The following is a 14,731-nucleotide window of genomic DNA, read 5'->3' on the forward strand; positions in this document are numbered from 1 at the left end:
GGAGATTCCAGCCTCTACCAAATGTCCACAGGAACACTGTGGGGTGGACTGGGTTAGTCTCTGCTCCCATTTACTCTCCGAATGGGAACTGTGGAGAGAGGAGAGCGAGAGAGCGAACTTTGACACTTATGGCATCGAACGGATGAAAAGTGCCATCTTCATTTCATCAACCTCCTTTTTTTGCTGGCTTAAAATGAAATGAGGTGACCCTGTAACAATGGAACTGCCCCCCAGAGGAGAATCAGACAGCACAGGCTTCCATTCATCAGCCTGTGACAAGGGTCAGGCCTTCACAACACTAGACTGAGCTGAGAGAGGAGCCGTGGTGAAGGACAGAGGAAGACCTGGGTACCCCACTCCACTCAGACATGGTAGAGCCAGGGGGAGAGGAGAGAGGTAGATACCATCAGATCAGCTCTCACAGGGTTATGGTATGTAGACTGAAGGGCATCACCTAGAGCATTCACTGAAACATCATGACTTTCAGTGAGAAGTGATCATGAAGCACTTCCTTGTTGTGGGGCTATTTCACTGTAATACACAGACTTCACCCATCAACACACTTGTATAAAATCCCAGCTTTCAGTAGTTATCAGAGAACTGTTTTCTATAATGGTGTACACCCTGTGCATTATAACGAGGGAGACGTATGGCATGTCCTTTTATGTTTCAAGCCCATGGCTTGTTATGATTGACTCTACACAGACAGACATGGATAACATTGACTCAATGAAGATGGCATCTAAATTACACCCCATTTTCCCTAACAACTTCCCTTATGCTTTACGCATATTCTGCTGCCCTGTGTAATTTGTCAAGAATATTCTGGGACACATTACGCATTAGAAACAGTTGGTTAGTGGAGATGACTAATTGGCTAAATAAGCTAACAAGTTCCCCCGGAGAGTTGGCATTTAAATATGCAGCTATGCTAAGTCAATTGAAAGTGTTAACCATCTAATGTGGATAATGAATGTGAATTCACATGGGCCTCATCATATAGGCCTCCAGATGAAAGAATGCTGATTCTGTTTGCTTAGCTCCCCCCCCCGGCCGTGTGAGTCCTGCTGTTTGTTGTGATTGGAAGCTGTCACACACACAGATCAAGAGCACGCTGGACTGTTTTGAGAATCCCAGATTGGGTCGACAAAGAGTAGCAGGAGGTTAATGAAACAACTCAAACCTTTTCGTCTGCAAGAATGAGGCGCTGTGTGTGTGAGAGTGTGCTAGCAGTGGGAGAGAATGGGAAAGAGAAAGAGAGAGAGGGGGAGTGATGTAGAAGGGGTGAGGGACGTAGACTGACTCGAGGCTAGCAGGTCTTCCACAGGAATAGGGAGGGAAAATTGTCTGCTGTGAAAGCTATTGTGTTCCGATTGTAAAATAGGGAATTAAGTACCTGTAACCCCAGAGGTGTATACCACTGACCCCATCTCATCTGCTCCAAAATCACCACACCTACAGCCGTACCAGCTTGAAGTTGAACAAGTTTCAAGTTTTAATGTCACATGCACAAGTACAGTGAAAAAATATCCTTTCTTGCAAACTCAAAACCTAACAATGCAGTAATCAGTAACAATGTAATGTAATACTAAAAATAACATAAGGTAGAACAAAAACACACAAAATATAAAAATAAGAAATAAGAAGAACACAAGAAAGTAAGTAAGCATGCTATATAGGGGGGACTCCCGAGTGGTGCAGTGGTCTAAGGCACAGACCCTTGTTCGATACCTGGCTGCGTCCAGGAGACGCATAATGCTGGGAACAATTGGCCCAGCGTCATCCGGGATGTCCTTGTCAGTGCTCTAGAGAATCGTTGTGGCAGGCTGGGTTCATGCAATACCATATATACAATGTGCAGGGATACTGGAGTGATAGAGGTAGATATATATGTAGGAGTAAGCATCAGGATATATGATAAACAGAGTAGCAGCAGTGTGTGTGTGTGTGTGTACCCATAATGACAAAGCGAAAACAGGTTTTTAGAAATGTTTGCAAATGTATTAAACATAAAAAACATAAATACCTTATTTACATTAGTATTCAGACCCTTTGCAATGAGACGTGAAATTGAGCTCAGGCATCCTGTTTCCATTGATCATCCTTGACTTGTTTCTACAATTTGATTGGAGTCCACTTGTGGTAAATTCAATTGACTGGATATGATTCGGAAAGGCACACACCTGTCTGAGCTCCCACAGTTGACAGTGCATGTCAGAGCAAAAACCAAACCATGAGGTCGAAGGAATTGTCCGTAGAGCTCCGAGACAGGATTGGGTTGAGGCACAGATCTGGGGAAGGGTACCAAAACACTGAAGGAAACCTGGCACCATCCCTACGGTGAATGATGCTGTGGGGATGTTTTTCAGTGGCAGGGACTGGGAGACCAGTCAGGATCGAGGCAAAGATGAACGGAGCAAAGTACAGAAAGATCCTTGATGAAAACCTGCTCCAGAGTGCTCAGGACCTCAGACTGGGGTGAAGGTTCACCTTCCAACAAGACAATGACCATAAGCACAAAGCCAAGACAACGCAGGAGTGACTTCAGGACAAGTCTCTGAATGTCCTTGAGTGGCCCAGCCAGAGCCTGGACTTGAACCTGATCTAACATCTCTGGAGAGATCTGAAAATAGCTGTGCAGCAATTCTCCCCATCCAACCTGACAGAGCTTGAGAGGATCTGCAGAGAAGGGGATAAATTCCTCAAATACAGGTGAGCCACGCCTGTAGCGACATACATAAGAAGACTCGATGCTGTAAACAAAGGCAAAGGTGCTTCAACAGTCCTGAGTAAAGGGGCTGAATACTTATGTAAATGTGATATTTCCGTTTTTTATTTTGAATAAATTAGCCTTTTTTTTTTGCTTTGTCATTATGGGGTATTGTGTGTAGACTGATGAGAAAAGTAGATTTAATACATGTTTTAATAAGGCTGTAACGTAACAAAATGTGGAAGAAGTCAAGGGGTCTGAATACTTTCCAAAAGCACTGTATGTACATATTATATGTGTGTGAGCAAAAAATGCAGTGAGTGTTTGTGTGTGTGTGTTGGTGTCAGTGTGTGTGTGTGTGTAGGGTCCCGTGAGTGTGCATAAAACATTACATAAATAAATACATTAATATATAGAGTTACTGAGATGATAATGAACTGGGATTATGACGCTAGCTCTGATCTGGGCATATCATTGTACTGCTCTACTGATAGCCTACAACCATATAGCCTGTTTGTCTAGGGTTTCACAGTGTTATGGCTTGATGTTCTCCTGCTTGATCTTATATATCATGTTATGCCCTGCCAGCACCAGAGGTCTACTATTAACAAATGCACATCTAACCCGCATCTATGGAACAGCAGGATACTAGTCAAGAAGTGGGCCTATGAGCTAAAATAGATGCATAAATCGAATGTACACCATAAAAGAAACCGTGGTGTATGCCCAATGCCTGGATTAATCTTTCCCAAATCCTGTTGTAGAGCATTGCGGTAAGATGCTTAATACAGTCCGATTTCCGGATCATCAGTTGTAGACACATAACAATACAACTGGGAGAGCAGCCGCCTAAGAGCGCAAGCCCGGCCAATGAAGGTCGGCTCAGGATGACATTTTGCTGGCTTTGCGTCTCGAAAAGCTATTAGCGGTTGATGCTTCGTCATCTGCACAGACATCATTATCGTTGTAAATGCAGTTGCACTGGTGAAGCTTAGAGGACTGGCCTATTCATCAAAGTAGCTGTGGGGAAGATAAATGGACTTAAGATGGATTTAACCTTTTGATTTGGCTAAGCTGTAGGGCTCACCTGTTGTTTGGAGAATCTATCGGAGCTGACTCCATCGTAGTGAGAGAATAGTAAATGTATTTGTATATTGTTTGTGTTGCTAAACTTTGGAGGTATTAGTGAGACACTGGGGGATGATGTCAAAGGTCCCTGTTGATTGTCCATGGTTGCCAAATGGCCAATGTACAGACACTAAAACAAGATTAGCGTGATTAGAGGATGCTCTTTGTTATACACTGATCTCAGTGCCAAGTCATTTCAAAGATCACAAGCAGTGAGTTAGGCTGAAACACGAATCTACATACCATCTCTGTAGGGTTAGGTTGTGGATGGTGTATGTAGAACATCCTGTTAAAACCCACCTTCAGTAAAACAAACAGAAATGGGAACAAGAGCCTAATTTCTCATTCACAGGAAAACCACAATATAAGCTGCCTTAGTATCAATGCTTCAGGTATGCAAGCATACAGTTAAAGTCAGACGTTTAGATACACTTAGGTTGGAGTCATTAAAACTCTTTTTTCAACCACCCACAAATATCTTGTTAACAAACTATAGTTTTGGCAATTCGGTTAGGACATCTACTGTGTGCATGACATAAGTAATTTTTCCAACAATTGTTTACAGACAGATTATTTCACTTATAATTCACTGTATCACAATTCCAGTGGGTCAGAAGTTACAATACACTAAGTTGACTGTGCCTTTAAACAGCTTGGAAAATTCCAGAAAATAATGTAATGGCTTTAGAAGCTTCCGATAGGCTAATTTACATAATTTGAGTCAATTGGAGGTGTACCTGTGGATGTATTTCAAGGCCTACCTTCAAACTCAGTGCCTCTTTACTTGACATCATGGGAAAAGCAAAAGAAATCAGCCAAGACCTCAGAAAATAAATTGTAGACCTTCACAAGTCTGGTTCATCCTTGGGAGCAATTTCCAAATGCCTGAAGGTACCACGTTCATCTGTACAAACAATAGTACGCAAGTATAAACACCATGGGACCACGCAGCCGTCATACCGCTCAGGAAGGAGACGCGTTCTGTCTCCTAGAGATGAACGTACTTTGGTGCGAAAAGGTAAAATCAATCCCAGAACAACAGCAAAATACCTTGTGAAGATGCTGGAGGAAACAGGTACAAAAGTAACTAAAGCCACAGTAAAACGAGTACTATATCGACATAACCTGAAAGGCCGCTCAGCAAGGAAGAAGCCACTGCTCCAAAACAGCCATAAAAAAAGTCAGACTACGGTTTGCAAACTGCACATGGAGACAAAGATCGTACTTTTTGGAGAAACGTCCTCTGGTCTGATGAAACAAAAATAGAACTGTTTGGCCATAATGACCATCGTTATGTTTGGAGGAAAAAGTGGGACGCTTGCAAGCTGAAGAACACCATCCCAACCGTGAAGCACGAAGGTGGCAGTATCATGTTGTGGGGGTTCTTTGCTGCAGGAGGGACTGGTGCACTTCACAAAATAGTGCACCAGTAAACCATCATGAGGAGGGACAATTATGTGGATATTTTGAAGCAACATCTCAAGACATCAGTCAGGAAGTTAAAGCTTGGTCGCAAATGGGTCTTCCAAGTGGACAATGACCCCAAGCATACTTCCAAAGTTGTAGCAAAATGGCTTAAGGACAACAAAGTCAAGGTATTGGAGTGGCCATCACAAAGCCCTGACCTCAATCCTATAGAACATTTGTGGGCAGAACTGAAAAAGCGTGTGCGAGTAAGGAGGCCTAAAAACCTGACTCAGTTACACCAGCTCTGTCAGGAGGAATGGGCCAAAATTCACCCAACTTATTGTGGGAAGCTTGTGGAAGGCTACCCGAAACGTTTGACCCAAGTTAAACAATGTAAAGGCACTGTTACCAAATACTAATTGAGTGTATGTAAACTTCTGACCCACTGGGAATGAGATGAAAGAAATAAAAGCTGACATAAATAATTCTTTCTACTATTATTCTGACATTTTACATTCTTAAAATAAAGAGGTGATCCTAACTGACCTAAGACAGGGAATTTTTACTCAGATTAAATGTCAGGAATTGTGAAAAATGGAGTTTAAATGCATTTGGTAAAGGTGTATGTAAACTTCCAACTTCAATTGTACCATCTGGACTACAGAGGTATACTGTATGTTCCACAGGCCCCAACAGCTACAGTACATGATTCATGTTCAGCACTTGTTTGCTGCTTTTCCTTCAATCCACAGTCTAACTCATGCAAAACCATCTCAATTGGGTTTGTGGAGGCCAGGTCATCTGATACAGCACTCCATCACTCTCCTTCTTGGTCAAATAGCCCTTAGACAGCCTGAAGGTGGGTTGGGTCATTGCTCTGTTGAAAAACAAACGACAGTCCCACTAAGAGCAATGATGATGCAATGGCGTATCACTGCAGGATGCTGTGGTAGCCATGCTGGTTTAGTATGCCTTGAATTCTAAATAAATTAATAAATTATAGACAATGTCACCAGCAAAGCAACCCCACACCATCACACCTCCTCCTCCATGCTTCACTGTGGGAACCACACATGCAGAGATCATCAGTCCACCTACTCTGCGTCTCACAAAGACTCAAATTTAGACTCATCAAACTAAAGACAGATTTCCACTGTCTATTGCTCTGGTTTCTTGGCCCAAACAAGTCTCTTCTTATTATTGGTCCTTTAGTAGTGGTTTCTTTGCAGCAATTTCAACCATGAAGGCCTGATTCACTCAGTCTCCTCTGAACAGTTGATGTTGAGATGTGTCTGCATTTATTTGGCCAGCATTTTCTGATGCAGGTTACTCTAATGAACTTATCCTCTGCAGCAGAGGCAACTCTGGGTATTCCTTTCCTGTGGCAGTCATCATGAGAAACTATCAAAGTTCTTGAAATATTCCGTATTGACTTACCTTCATGTCTTAAAGTAATGATGGAATGTCATTTCTCTTTGCTTATTTGAGCTGTTCTTGCCATAATATGGACTTGGTCTTTTACCAAATAGGGCTATCTTCTGTAAACCACCCCTACCTTGTCACAACACAACTGATTGGCTCAAATGCATTAAGAAGGAAAGAATTTCCACAAATTAACTTTCAACAAGGCACACCTGTTAATTGAAATGCATTCCAGGTTACTACCTCATGAAGCTGGTTGAGAGTGTGCAAAGAGTGTGCAAAGCTGTAATCAAGGGAAAGGGTACTACTTTTAAGAATTTCAAATATAAAATATATTTTGACTTGTTTAACACCTTTTTGGTTACTCTATGATTCTGTACGCGTTATTTCATAGTGTTGATGTCTTCACTATTATTCTAGGAAATAGTCTAAATAAAGAAAAACCCTTGAATGAGTAGGTGTGTCCAAACGTTTGACTGGTACTGTATGTATGGTGGTATTGTAACATTTGTATTGTAGATATTTAGTAGTATAATAATGCTATATGATACATAAATTCGTTTTTGCCTTAATTTGTTTGGACTCCAGGAAGACAGCAGCTAATGTTTCTGTTTCTGTTCAGAGGAGAATACGAACACAAACCCAGCGCTGTTATTGTGTGGATGGAGAAGTGAAGGTCACGTTCGATACTTCATTAAGTAAACTCTTCAGCAGTCGTCCTAATGATTTCTGCGTGTCCTTGGAACCCACACAGCCCACCAAACATCACACACGCTTTAGAATCTTTCAGAAATCCCTGAAAAAAACATTGAAATAATTATCCATTGAAAACACAGAGGCAGTATGTGCTGTAGATAGGTACATTGTTGAGGCATCAATGGTAAGCCTCAATGCAGGACAGAGGAGGCCAAAACTAGATGGGGAGAGAGAGGTGTCAAGCAGTACAAAGACAGGAGAGGCAATTGTTCTTGGAACACATCAGCTTTTTCCTATGCATTGTTGGATGTGCTTGTTACTGGGTATCTTCTGTTTGCCATTTTGCGGATGTTTCAGAAAACTTGTGATATCTGTCAAAGGAGATAAGACAACAATTGTGCTTTATGAAACACAAACACAGATACACCCCCCCCACACACACACACACACACAGGGCACAGACGTCAGTTCAACGTCTATTCCATGTTGGTTCAATGCAATTTCATTGAAATGCCGGGAAAACAACGTTGATTCAACCAGTGTGTGCCCAGTGGGGCAGTCTCTTTCCTGCTCTCTCTCCCTCCCCTTTCTCTACTTTCAGCAGAAGTCTGGAGGGAGTTTCACAACAACTTTCAACAACTTTCAACAACTATCAGTTTTAGCTCTGCATTGGAGATATGTATTCCTTTGAAAAAAACACTCTTTACTCGTTCCAAAGATACAGGTTGTATGCAGGACCGAAAAACAATAGCAAACAACACTGTAGGAGCATGTTAAATATTCACAACCTTGATTCTCACATAATTGGAGAAAATGGGTTGCTCCAGGCTTGAACAACACAAATGACTGACTTTGCATGTACTATTTACATACATTTACCTTGGGGGAGGTTCAGGCAATTTCATGGATTAGTAGTAAGACTAAAACACAAAGAGACAAATATTTACACAGACATGTTGTTCCCGTTAGTCATTGTGCCCACATAATATATATTTTCAAGGGGTGTCTACATACTTTTGTATATATAGTGTACATTTGCCCCAAAGCCGGTTTAGTTTTGCTTTGTACAAAGCTGTCCTTGGTCTTTCTCTAAAACCCTTACAAGCACCACAAAGGAAGCAGATATTGTTCTGAATTAAAAAGCAACTTTGGACTGACCAATTGTCACGGGATACTAGGAGTGGTGGGTTGGAATCAGGCGCAGTATATCGTAAATTTATTCTCAGGCGAACAAAACGGTCCCGCCAACATACAATAGACCAGCCCAAACACAGGACCAAATAGTCCGGAGAATACACATATGAAAACCACCATTCAACAGAGTAACAAAAACAATAAACGAAACCCAAAACAGTACCGTGTGGTGAAAAACACAGACACGGAAACAGAGGGGCAGCTCGGAACAGAGGGGCAGCTCGGAACAGAGGGCAGCTCTGGCGCCTCTGGGCTGAGGGTCTCTGGCGCCTCTGGGCTGAGGGGCTCTGGCGCCTCAGACTCCGGCAGCGCCGGACAGGCGGGAGACTCCGGCAGCGCCGGACAGGCGGGAGACTCCGGCAGCACCGGACAGGCGGGAGACTCCGGCTGCGCTGGAGAGGAGGAAGGCTCTAGCAGCGCTGGACAGGCGGGAGACTCCGGCAGCGCCGGACAGGCGGGAGACTCCGGCTGCGCTGGAGAGGAGGAAGGCTCTAGCAGCGCTGGAGAGGAGGAAGGCTCCGGCAGCACTGGACAGGCAGGAGCACCTGTAGGGATGAGACGGAGAGACAGCCTGGTGCGGGATTCTGTAACGGGATACTAGGAGTGGTGGGTTGGAATCAGACGAAGAGAGCAGGGTTCAGTATGTCGTACATTTATTCTCCGGCGAACAAAACGGTCCCCCCAACATGCAGGGCGCATACAATAGAATCACCCACCACAACAGGACCAAGCGGCGTGGTAACGGGCAGCAGCTGGAGCAGCGAAATAAAGACTTCTGGACTTGGGAAGAAATCCTCGACGGGAGAGGACCCTGGGCAAAACCAGGGGAGTGTCGCCGCCCTGGTGCAGCAGGAGAAGCGGCAGCAGGAGCAGCACGAGGAGGAATGGACATGGGAGGACGAATTGGACGGAAAAGGACCCTGGGCACAGCCTGAAGAATGAGAATATCGCCGCCCCAAAGAAGAGCTGGAGGCGGCGAAGGCAGAGAGGCGCTGGTATGAGGAGGCAGCACGGCGGCGTGGATGGAAGCCCGAGAGTCAGCCCCAAAAATGTATAGGGGGGAGGCACACAGGAAGTGTGGCGAAGCCAGGTAGGAGACCTGCACCAACTTCCTGTGCTTACCGGGGGGCGAGAGAGACCGGGCAGGCACCGTGTTATGCGGTGGAGCGCACGGTGTCCCCAGTGCGGGTGCATAGCCCGGTGCGGTACATACCAGCTCCGCGTATCGGCCGGGCTAGAGTGAGCATCGAGCCAAGTGCCATGAAGCCGGCTCTGCGCATCTGGTCCCCAGTGCGTCTCCTTGGGCCAGCTTACATGGCACCAGCCTTGCGCACGGTGTCCCCGGTTCGCCTGCATAGCCCAGTGCGGGCTATTCCACCTCACTGCACTGGCAGGGCGACTGGGAGCATTCAACCGGGTAAGGTTGGGCAGGCTCGGTGCTCAAGAGCTCCAGTGTGCCTGCACGGTCCGGTCTATCCAATACCACCTCCACGCACCAGCCCTCCGGTGGCAGCCCCCCCCCCGCACCAGGCTGTCTCTCCGTCTCATCCCTACAGGTGCTCCTGCCGGAGCCTTCCTCCTCTCCAGCGCTGCCGGAGTCTCCCGCCTGTCCAGCACTGCTAGAGCCTTCCTCCTCTCCAGCGCAGCCGGAGTCTCCCGCCCGTTCAGCGCTGCCGGAGTCTCCCGCCTGTCTGGAGCTGCCGGAGTCTCCCGCCTGTCCGGCGCTGCCGGAGTCTGAGACGCCAGAGCCCCTCAGCCCAGAGGCGCCAGAGCCCCTCAGCCCAGAGGCGCCAGAGCTGCCCCTCTGTTCCGAGCTGCCCCTCTGTTCCTGTCACTGTGTTAGTTTGCACCAGAATAGGCTGTTTAGGTTTTCACGCTATGTTTCTTGTTTTGTAGTGTTCGTGTTTATCTTTTTATTAAACATGAATCAAAATAACCACGCTGCGCTTTGGTCCGCCTCTCCTTCAACTCAAGAAAACCGTTACACCAATGTAGACATTTTCAAATATATGCAACTTAAAAATGTTATCAGAGCAGAGCATTTCTCAGAGCATTTCATATTATTATGTACGCAAATCCAAGACTCCATTTGGTATGATACGTTACGTTTCATATGTTATGTTTTAATTTGTGGATGTCCATCGCCCATTTCGTATGAAATCTTACAAATTACAATTCGTATTATATGTTACAAATTTGCAAAATGTACAATATGTCATGATTTGAAAAACGTACAATATGTTTCATTACCAAAACGTATGATATGTTACAAATTCTAGCTTGGTGGCTAGGTGGACAATATTATTTTCATCACTTATATTGAGGAAGCTATTACTTAAATACTGGAAGTCAATTGATACTCCAACGTTAAGAGAATGGAAGAATCAAATGCTTTATTTAAATATAAACAGAAACAACATAACACAATATGAAGTCATATGGGGCAGAGTCTTAAAAGCATTGGTGTGGATACGGTGGGAACATGTGGATCTGAGCTAGTGTTATGTCATTAATGTTTGTTGAGACGTATGTGTGTAGATGTTAAGTTGCCTATTGTTTTTGTCTATGCATGTTTTGTTTATTGTCAAAAAAAGTTAAATAAAATATATATATTTATGAAGGAATGTAGGAGATATATTTCAATGAAAAAAAAATGAAGTGTTGGTTTTACAATACAGAATTTCTGATTTTGTATCTTTCAAAAAACTTGCATGCCAACATAAGATGAAAAGACTCAATTTACCATATCTTACCATGGATCTGATCACCAGGGCCACAAAGTGCATCATTGACTGTGGTGTACAGTATCAGACCAACGTCCCAAAATGTATATAACCACACACACAGCCATATAACGGATCCAATCAAAGTTTTTTAATGATCATTTGTCTTGTAAAGAATATCATACAATATGATAGGACTGGAATTTATAAGAACATCAATAAATATGGATGAATACTTGAGGACCAGATTCACACAGTCTGTCTCATCATCAAGATCATCGCACAACGTATCTGTGCTTGTACTAGTCCTTGTAGTGCTGCTGCATACTGGGGGAGGCGCTGTTGTGTCAGAACTGTAATGTGTCACTTTAGGCTCACCAAAGGAAGTGTTGATCCTCTCATTTTAATGATGTGGCAGCAGCGGCATGACAACTGTGTTGTGTCTCTCCCATCTGTCTGGTGAACGGAGCGTTGGGTACTGAGACTGTATGAATATGGTCCAGCGAGTCTAAGCAACAAACACACCCAGAGTTCAAAATTATTAAAAAAATCCCACACAGTATTTACATCACAGAGAGGAGGAAAGGACGAGAGGAGAAGAGGAGTGATTTGTGGTCTTGGCTGCTATGGGACTGGACCCCTCGCTTCCCATTCTCTCAGTTTGTAGTATCCTTCCTCAGAGCAAGTGCTGGTTTCTTGACAGTGACAAAATGTTAACTCAGTTAATTAACAGTATGTAACGCTGTCCTGTATGTAACCACATACAAAAAGGGGTAAATAAGCTCTTCACTGCTAATTCTTAGAAATCATTTCAACACTCCAGATTAAACAAATTCTGGTCTAGTAAGGGGATTGTACATCAATTAGGATGCCAACATAGTTAGTTCACATAACTAATGAATACCCAGTGCTTGGCAGCTATGGGTTACAATTTCTCTGCTATGGGAATATCATGTAAAACAGAAGGAATTGATCTTAGGGTCAAAACAGTCACACAAACACACACAATGTTGTTTTGGAGTAGATTAAAAACACACAGGGAGGGACAGAGAATAGTGTCTGGCAACTCAAAAACAAACCAGGAAATGAACAAGTTCAAAAAGTCAGCTTGCAAAGACACTGAGGACAGGTAGGTTAGGTACCAGTCAGCAATATACATTAGACCTATCAATTTATGCTGCCAGTCTCACAGACACTCTAACAGTACCTCAGACAGACTAACCATGAAATGAATGAGATGTCTGTCTGCAGTGCTGTCACGACTTCTGCCGAAGTTGGTCCCTCTCCTTGTTCGGGTGGCGTTAGGCGGTCGAAGTCACCGACCTTCTAGCCATCGCTGATCCACTTTTCATTTTCCATTGGTTTTGTCTTGTCTTCCATCACACCTGGTTCCAATTCCATCAATTACATGTTGTGTATTTAACCCTCTGTTCTCCCCATGTCCTTGTCCGTAATTGTTTCTTGTAGTGCTTGTTGCACGGTATGCTGGTATTACCGGGTTTTGTTTGACCCATTTATTGTATTGTTCTGTTGACGGTGATTTATGTTGATTAAACGACACCATTGTAAATCAGTTGTCGCTCTCCTGCGCCTCTCTGCTGCCAGTACGCACCTCACTACACAAAACTATGGAGTCAGCAGGAGCAGGTACCCCGGGTATTAGGGGTGGAGGAGCGCGTCCGGGAGCACGCAGAAATGCTCCACCATCTTGGCACCGCCATGGACCGTGTTGATCGGGGTCTGGTGGTTCCATCCTCCCGCACCCCCTCTCCGATACCCATGGAGCTGGGAGGTGCGGTGCGCAGGGTGACCGGAGGGGGTTCCAGCTCGTGCACCATCTGTGGCCGCAGAGATCACACCGCCGGTTGGTGCTGGGATGGTTCCTCTGAGGATTGAGGCAGTAGGCAGGGCGTTCTGGTGTCACCCCAGGTGAGCCGGCACCACTCTCCCCCAGAGCCCTCTGTTGCACATATGTTTGTGTATGTCACTTTCCCTGAGTTTTCCCCGCATTCCCAGCATAAGGTGCTCGTCGATTCAGGCGCGGCTGGGAATTTTATTGATAGAGCGTTAGCCCATAGTTTAGGGATCCCCTTAGAAAGTCGACCATTAGGGTCTGGGTTGATTAGGGAGGTCACCGCTCCTCTGGGCATGGTGACGCAGAGGGTCACAAGGAGAGAATTAGTCTCTTCCTTATTGACTCTCCTGTGTTTCCCGTGGTGCTGGGCCTAGCCTGGTTAGCTTGTCATAACCCCTGTTTCTTGGAAAAAGAGGGCTCTCACGGGGTGGTCGCGAGAGTGCTCTGGGAGGTGTTTAGGGGTTTCTGTTGGTGCTACTACGGTGGAAAGTCCAGACCAGGTCTCCACCGTGCGCATTCTCCCTGAATATGCCGATTTGGCTCTCGCCTTTCTAAAAAGAAGGCGACTCAATTACCACCCCATCGACGGGGCGATTGTGCGATAAATCTCCTGGTAGATGCTGCACTTCCCAGGAGTCACATGTATCCCCTCTCACAGGCGGAGATGGAGGCTATGGAAACATATGTCTCTGAATCCCTGCTTCAGGGGTACATTCGGTCCTCCACTTCACCCGCCTCCTCGAGTTTCTTTTTTGTGAAGAAGAAGGAGGGAGGTCTGCGCCTGTGCATTGACTATCGGGGTCTGAATCAGATCACTGTTAGGTATAGTTCCCCGCTACCGCTCATAGCCACAGCGATTGAGTCAATGCACGGGGCGTGCTTCTTCACCAAACTAGATCTCAGGAGCACTTACAACCTGGTGCGTATCCGTGAGGGAGAAGAGTGGAAAACGGCTTTCAGTACCACCTCAGGGCACCATGAGTACCTCATCATGCCTTACGGGTTGATGAATGCGCCATCAGTCTTCCAAGCCTTTGTAGACGAGATTTTCAGGGACCTGCAAGGGTAGGGTGTAGTGGTATATTTTGAGGACATTTTGGTATACTCCGCTACACGCGCCGAGCATGTCTGGTGCGCAGGGTGCTTGGAGCATGACCTATACGCCAAGGCTGAGAAATGCCTGTTCTTCCAGCAGTCCGTCTCCTTTCTAGGGTATCACATTTACACCTCATCGGTGGAGATGGAGAGTGACCGCATTGCAGCCGTGCGTAATTGGCCGACTCCCACCACGTTAAAGGCAACTACTACCAGAGATTTATCCAGGGTTTTGGTCAGGTAGCGGCTCCCATTACCTCACTGCTGAAGGGGGGCCCGGTACGTTTGCGGTGGTCGGCTGAGGCGGACAGGGCTTTTAGTCATGTGAGGGCTCTGTTTACCTCGGTTCCCGTGATGGCCCATCCGGATCCCTCTTTGGCGTTCATAGTGGAGATGGACGTGTCCGAGGCTGGGATAGGAGCTGTGCTCTCTCAGCGCTTGGGAATGCCACCGAGGCTCCGCCCCTGTGCCTTCTTCTCGAAGAAGCTCAGCCCGGCGGAG

Source organism: Oncorhynchus clarkii, chromosome 1 (genome assembly GCF_045791955.1).
Source record: "Oncorhynchus clarkii lewisi isolate Uvic-CL-2024 chromosome 1, UVic_Ocla_1.0, whole genome shotgun sequence".
NCBI classification, from domain to species: Eukaryota; Metazoa; Chordata; class Actinopteri; order Salmoniformes; family Salmonidae; genus Oncorhynchus; species Oncorhynchus clarkii.